At 36.9% G+C, this 8,341-nt stretch overlaps 1 protein-coding gene across 3 annotated transcripts in view; it reads left to right on the plus strand.

Annotated features, from left to right (window-relative positions):
- SLC17A9 (solute carrier family 17 member 9) overlaps window positions 1-8,341 on the plus strand; it is a 42,125-nt gene that overhangs the window by 2,002 nt on the left and 31,782 nt on the right. The window lies entirely within an intron of this gene.

Consider the following 8,341-nt stretch of genomic DNA (forward strand, 5'->3'; position numbering starts at 1 on the left):
GCAAATAGAAAATGGGAGAGGGCAAAATTACTAGACTCAAGATGGGTAGATAGAAGGGGTGGGGGGAAGACATTTTTGGTGAACGACTTAACTTGAATTCTATATATGTACATACATATTGTACATATATATAAATATACACATATATACAGGCACACATGTATACATGTATTATATATGCACTGTACACGTATGCATTGTATATGTAAATATGTACACACATTTCAAAAACAGTTTTTATTACTTAGTGTGGAAGGGGGCTTTGCTGCTATAGATAAAACGCTATGTATTCTTGGAGTTTAGTATCATGTGGGTGAAAGAATAGCCTTTGAGATTTGCTAAGTACTTTTCACATTATTATTTCATCAGATTCTCACAAAACTGAGAAATAAGCATTATGTATATCATCCTCATTTTACTGAGGGTTAAGTAAACTCTAAGAGATGACTAAAAAGTTAAATTGCAGAAAGTTATTGAAAGAAGTAGTGGATTGACTTGGATTCAAACCTGGTCTTTGCAATTTACTGTGTGATCTTGACCAAATTATTTTTCCTCCCTTTACTTTAGACTCCTCATCTGTAAAATGATCTCTAAGGGTCTCTTCTGGCTCTTTTAGAGTCTATGAATTCTAGATGAAGTGTTTGGTGTTGAATTCCACTGAAGAGCCCTCAGCACCCTGTCACCCTCCAAGTACTTACTTTCTCTGTGAAGAGACACTTAGGTTCCAAGACAGATCCTGGGAGTGGTACTGATCTAGCCACAACCACAGAAAGTTGTTTAACTTCTTTGTGTTAGAAAAATGGAGACTTTACATAGTGAAAAGAACCAATTCAAGTATTTTCAAGTGCCTACCACACACCAGGCACTGTGAGTAAAGAGAAGCTTTACAAAGTGGGTTTTTAAAATGAGATACAAATCATCCCTTCCAAAACACACACACACACACACACACACACACACTACAAACAAACAAACTCAAGACTCACAGAAATGAGTTTTAGAAAATTGAGTTAGATGTAAAGGAAAAATAACTGCAACATTCACATTTTAATTAGGATAGTGATGAAGGTTAGGGGAAACAACATAGGGATTGTGGTAGGAATGGTTCTAGAGGAGTGATACAGAAATGAAAAGCAGACAATCAAAGAAAAGCCCTCAAATTGAAATTAAAATGGCAAAACAGGTGACAAAGCATAGATGAATAAAGTACAGGGTGAATTATGAAGGGGCAATAAAAGTATGCTGGGAGGGAAAACGGACATGGAAGTATAAATAGGCAGCTGCTAGTTATGCATTATAATTGAGGCAGACCAATTAAAGGCAATGGAGTTGTACTTTGAGGCATAGTTTAGATTCTGGGCAGGTCACACACTGTCTTCATTTCTTCTCTTTCACCACTTTTGTTTCATCATTGTCGGGTTCCCAAGGTGGAGCATGACTTAGCTCTGTTTCTGAAGCAGTGGTATGTGACAGTTTGTAGGGTTTTGTGATAATCCCTGTAAATTGTTCATTTTATTAGATAGATCCTGGATGTTTCATGCACAAAGAGTCAATGAAATACTAAATTCTTTCCTGAGTCTTGTCTTTAAGATTTGCTTTATTTAGTAAATTATAAATATTTGTTTAAAAAAAAAAAGCAACATGGTAAAGGGGAAGGCGCATCAGATTTGAAGTTAGAAACCTCCGTTCAAATACCACCATTATCACTTGCTATATGTGATTTTGAGCAAGTCATTTAATTACTTTGGGCACATTTCCTCATCTTAAAAGAAAGGAGTTGGATTAGATGGCCTCTGATGTCCCCTCCAGGTTTAAATCTATGATCTTATGAGACCAATACCACAATGCATTTATATAGCAGCTTATAGGTTTCAACTTCTGTGGGTCTGGTTATCATCTCTATACAGATGGACTCTCAGATCTGTATATCCAGCCCCAAGTCTCTCTGCTGAACTCTAGCACTGCATCACTCAAAATGGATGGCCCTTAGGAATCACATACTAGTTTATCTAAAACAGAACTCATTACATTTCCCCCTAAACTTGCTCTTCTTCCTAACTTTCCTATTTCTGTTGAAGGTACTACCATCCTTCCATTCAACCAGATTCACAGATTAGAAGTCACCCTTGACTCCTGTCTCACCCCACATGTGCATCCAATCAGCTGCCAAGTATTGTAAATTCTACCACCACAATATCTTTTGCATCTGGACTTTTTCTCTACTCCCAGGACCCTAGTTCAGGGCTTCAATCATCTCTTGCCTGGACTTTTTCAGTAGCTTGGGCTCCCTGTCTCAAGTCTTTTGCCTCTTCATCTCATCAACCCAACACAGCTGCCAAAAAATTAAACACCTAAAGTATAAGCCTGACCATGCCATTCTTCTACTCAGAAAGCTCCACTGACTCCCTATTACCTCTAAAATAAAATTCAAACTCCTCTGTTTGACATTTAAAGCTCTTCAAAGTCTAGCTGTATGTAGCTTACCTTTACAGATTTATTACACATTACCTGCCCTGGCTTGAGCTCCCTGTGGTCACACCTAATTATTTGCTGTGCTTCACACACAACATTCTATCTTCTCTATACTTTGAACAGACTGTCCTCCATACCTGGAATATGTTCTTTCCTTTCCTCCACCTGTTAAAATCCTCAGTTTCCTTCAAAGCTTATCTTAAAGCATCACCTCCTTATGAGGTTTCTAGTGTTCTAGGGAGGAGGCAGGTATAACTTTATAATACTTTATATAAGTTTTATGTCTTCCTAAATATGTACATATTATTTCACCTAATATAATCTGAAGTATTTGAGGGTAGTTATTTTATTTTTGTCATTTTATTTCTAGCACCTATCAAAGTACCTGTCACACAGCAGGCACTTGTCAGTTCTCAATTCAGACAGTAACCTGGGAATGCTTAATTGACTCAAGTTGCTTTGACATAAAGTATTACTGTTAGATCACCCATCTGAGGTAGTTAGGGTAGACACTATTATACTCATTTTATAGGTGAAGTAACTGTAGCCCACAGAGAAGTGATTAGCTCATGGGTCATTCAGGTTGTTAGTCACAGATTTAGGGCCCAGGTCTCCATTATGCATGCTCTCCACTTTGGCACTGTGAAGGCAGCAGCTTTTGTTGTCTTTATTGTTTAAAGTCAACCAAATGTGAAAGTACTGAGGACCTTTTTAATCCTTTTCCGGTTATTTGCAAAAAAGTCAGCTGGACTTCCCGAATGCCTACCACTGGCAGGACAAAAGGGGATCCAAAGAAGAGCTGAAGTTCATTTAAACTTACAATTTTTAACTCCTAGGCATTTGGGCCACCTACTCCCTGAGGCACCTATGTGTCATGGGCTGCTGTCTGCGGCTGGGTGAGATTGAGAAGAGGGAAACACCAGGGGAGGGGCCAGCTCACAAGTCATTCAAATCAAGGGTAACAGAAAGTTATTCTCTAGTCTAGAGGAAGCTGTAATGGGATCTTTAATTCCTTTTCCAGTGCAGACTTTTTTGGTGTGAAAACATATTAAAAACCTCTTTTTCAATTTTTCTAGCAATATTATTTCTCTAATGGCACTTTCCAGACTTCCTCTTTTGCTAAAGGTAGGTAAGAGGTTGAAAACAAAAAGTCTTGCTTAGGGAAATAGATTAAGGAGAGAAACCAAACTTTTAACAAAGAATACCTCTTGTCTGATTAATATCATTGACTTTCCCCATACCCTGAAGTAAAGGTGCTATGATCCATCATTTTGCATTCAGTCCTGGAAGGGAGTGGTTAAAGAAGAAATTGGAATAATGACTACTTGTTCTACCTCTATAAGGAATATTAGTCCCAAATTTTATTTTAATATATCACAAATTTTCCTTTTTTGAAGTTCCTATAAATGTTATCTCAATCCCTCTTGGGGAAGGGACATATCCAAAGGCTGAATCTTGAAGAATTCTGACAGGTATCAATGAAGAGGGAGTACATTTCAGGTCTGCAAATATGTCAGCTTGGCTAGACATCATTTGGATAGTAGATAAATGCTAAATTAAATAGAATTTTTTCTAGCAGACATGCCTAAAATGCAAAGTATTGTATTATTTTTTTTCTCTGACATTGGAGTGAGGTCTGGAGGTTACTACCTGAATTGAGAACTGACAAATGTTGGAGGGTGAAGGAAGAGATTACCTTGCAGATTTAGGCCATCAATCCAGGACAAAAGTAAATGGTGGAAGATGTGGCCTATGACCAGCTCCCTAGTAGTATATGAGTTTAACTTTCCCTGCAACTGGGTTGGCCAGAAGTTTTGCATTTACTGCCCTCCCTCACTGTGCCACCAAACACTTTTCCTTGTTTGTGGAGCAGCACTTAACATGACCATAGTATTCTCTGGAAGTTGTCATGTTCTCTTCCAATCATACTATTGATAGAAAGGGCAAGACATAGGAAACAACAGCGCTCTAGATAAAGGGAACAGAAATCTCATGGCAGAATTTTGGGTTCAAGTCAGCCCTGAAAGGAAGTTTTTTGTATTGGAAGATTCAAGCAAAAGGAAATGTTTTACTTGGATCATTTGAGCCCTATGATTGCATTTACAACCTTGAACTTTCTTAGCCAATAAATCATCAAGAGAAAGAAAATTTGGACCTCAATTCCACAGGTTAAAATAGATTCAACAAATATTTATAGCTAGGCACAAGGGATACAAGACCAAAAATTACATAGTCTTTGCCCTCAAAACAGTTTCTGTTCTATGGGGTGGGATATCATACATACATAGATATATATGTAATACAGGATTACTTGGGGAGATGGGGAACACTAACATTTGGAGGGAACCATAGATATTTTTGCTAAAGAAGTAGAACGCTGAGCTGAATCTTGAAGAATTCTGACAGGTATCAATGAAGAGGGAGTACATTTCAGTGCAGTGGGCAAATTCATGGAGACTTCCAGTGAAATGTGTTGGGCATAAAAGGATCGAGACAGAAGATCCCCAAGATTAAAATTGGAAGTGGATTTTATTGCCGCGGGACTGCCGGGGTCACATGCCCAAATCAGATAGTAAATTGGCATGAACAATATGCCAGTTTTTAAAGAGACTGCAATAGGTTACATAAGCTGAAACTACAATGAGTGACTGGTCAGTGTATATTTGAATTTTCCCTGAGCTTTTCCTATGCTGAGGTTCAGGGAACCCAGAATGGGTGGAAATGGGGTAGGTGGGGGGGGAGGGGCAGGAAGAATGGAGCAGGGATTTTACCCTAGGCTGAAACCCCCACCCAGATCAATTAGGAGAGGGAAGGGTAAAAGTTATGCTAAAATGCCTGCTTACAGATCAATGGAAGGGAAAGGAAGGTGGAGTTGTTGCTTACAGATCAATTAAGGGAAGGGAAGATGGAGTTGTGCTCAACAAAATGTTTAGGGAATAGTCCAATTTAGTAGGAATAAGTAACTGATGGGGAAATAAGAAATAAAGCTGGACAGGTAAGTTGGAGCCACATGGTAGAGAAACTTGATTGCCAGGCTAAAGAGTTTTCATTAAAAAGTAATCATTTAGGTAATAGGAAACCACTATATTTTTTTTTTAGTAGAGGAATAACATGATCATATCTGTGTTTTAAGAATGATATTTTCACAACTATGTGAAAGATGGCCCTTCATTGTGGGAGAAACTGGGAGCAGGTAGACCTCTGAGGAAGACTTGTAAATGGAGAAAAGGCCCAGTCACTGCTAATAGCTATCTGCATTCTACCTCTTCTTAACTTCTCTAGCCTCTCAATTAACATTGGGAGTGGAGGATAGAGATCATATGCTTTCAGCTCTGTTTCTTTAGTTTGGTTTTGGAATTGAACTACTCACCCTATTTAAGAAATGGAACTCTGAGTTCTGAACAGTATTGAACTCTTCTGGTTTTTAAGGCGTTCTTATTAGACTAAAGTATCTCTGTGTGTTAGGGACAGTGAAATTGGGAGGATATCTTTTCTATTAAAAATAATTTTCATTTATTTCTTTTAAAAAGTTTTATTGGGGCTTCTTGTTTTTATACCACAGTCCAAGATAGACTATTTCTACTATTTGTCTTCCTTGCCAGTTTGAAGAGGGTGAGATGAAAACTCAGAGTTGTTTTAATTTATATATTTCTTATTGATAATTTGGAGAATTCTCTTATAATTATTATTTGAATTTCTTATTCTTAAAACTTTATTTCTTTTGATCACTAAGATTAGTGGATCAGATTGGGAGAATGCTTATATGTTTGTGTCAATTTCTTATATGTCTTGCATTATCGGACTTTTACTAGAGGCAGCATGGACTAGTAAACAGAGATCTAGCCTGGGAGTCAGGAAGATGAGTTCAACTTCTGCCCTAGACACAGATCATGTGACACTGAGTAAGTCACATTGCTCTAGGCAACTTGATAAGATTGTAAATAGGGAAGATAACCTACCTTGGCATAGGGAGTTTCTTCTTGGAGTTCCCTTTACTTATGAAATCACAGGTCCAATTTCAGTCCAATAAAATAGTTATTTGATACAAAATTTTTTTCTCATTCAATAACTTCTCTTCTTATTCAAGCAGCATTAATTTTGTGCAGTGCTTTTACATTTTGTATAACTGGAATTGTCTTTTGTCTTTTTTAACATCCTCTATCCTTTCTTTGCCAATGAAACCTTATCTTAACTATAGTTGTGAAAGTACCCCCTTCTATTCTCTTTTAATTTTGAATACTGTTACCTTTTATGTTTAAATCTTATCTATTTGGACTTTACTGTGGAATATGATGTAAAACGATGGTTTAATCTTATTTTCTGCCAAACAAATTTTCATTTTATGTAGGAGTTTTTGTCAGATAAGGAGTCCTTTAATTTATGTTCTTGGATTTATTAAATTTTGAGCCACTGTATTTACTTCCATGTTTTATTTGTGTGATGTGTTCCATGGATCTACTTTTCTGATCTTACTTGGTGATTTTCCAGAAGGAATTCCAAATTGGTGTCTCTTTTTTCACGCTTGTGGCTTTATGCTTAAAAATAATGAATAGACTGATTTCCTTATGTCATTTATCTTATACATATTATTGGATTTCAGAACATTAGATATCAACTAGTCCAATGAGTACATTTTACAAATGTGGAAACTGAGGCCCAAAGATGTTAAACAACTTTCTCACAGTCACAGACCTAGTAAATGGCAAGTCTCCTCACTCTCAATATAATTCATTTTCCAATTTTCTTCCTGGATGTCTCAAGGATTCCAACCTTTAGGTAGACTCTCTGAAGTGATTCTCTGAGCCTTTGTGAGCTAATCTGACTCCTCACCCAAATATTTAGAACTGAAAGGAATCTCAGAGGTCATCTAGTCCAATTTCCTTATTTTACAGATGAGGAAACAAAGACCCAGAGAGTAAAGTGATTTACCCAAGATCACCAAGGTAAATAAGAAGCAGAGCCGAATTTGAACACTGGTCCTCTGATTTCAAATCCAATACTCTTTCTATTCTGCCATAAATAGCTAAACATCTACTATTTCACATTTATTTTTTTCTCATTGACCTTTCTGTAATGCCTGTATGATATATGTTGAAGCCCAATACTCTTGCATGGTTTTTGAATCTTTGTCATAGGTGTAATCAATTCATCATAGAGCCATGAAGTTAAAAGTGTTTTCCCCCTTTTAAATGAAGGATATTTTTGATCCTTTCCTTCCTTCCTTCTTTCCTTCCTTCCTTCCTTCCTTCCTTCCTTCCTTCCTTCCTTCCTTCCTCCCTCCTTCTTTCCTTCCTTTCTCTTTATTTATCTATCTATATTTTTATTATTTTGTAGTTATCAAAGGTGTTTCTAGGCTTAAAATTTTAGGAGGATGGAGTGGATCAGAGTAGAAACAAACCATTATCCCAACTGACTTCCCTTCATAGCTGATGCCAGCCTGTAACTTTGTGTCGTTGACTTTCTTTATGTGTTTAAAATCCTATGAGAGTGTCTGGTTCCTGAAATATATTTTTGTTTGTTTGTACTTTCACTCTTTCTTTATTGAGTGTATAATATTTCTAACCTGTAGAGTATTTGCCTATGAGGCAAATAATTTTTTAAAAATTTATTTATTTACTTTTAGTTTATAACATTCAGTTCCACAATCCCTTGAGTTCCAAATTTTCTCCTCTCCACCCCTCTCCACCCCACCATGGCAGCATGTAATCAAATATATGTTTTACAAATACCTTCACATTAAACATTAGTTAATTTGTAAAGAAGAATTATAGCCAATAGAGTGAACAATGAGAAAGAAGGAACAAAGCAAAACAAAACGAGACAGAGAGAGAGAGAGAGAGAGAGAGAGAGAGAGAGAGAGAGAGAGAGA

Source organism: Petaurus breviceps, unplaced genomic scaffold (assembly GCF_028583685.1).
Source record: "Petaurus breviceps papuanus isolate PSGF00001 unplaced genomic scaffold, PetGlider_PUasm1.0 90847, whole genome shotgun sequence".
NCBI classification, from domain to species: Eukaryota; Metazoa; Chordata; class Mammalia; order Diprotodontia; family Petauridae; genus Petaurus; species Petaurus breviceps.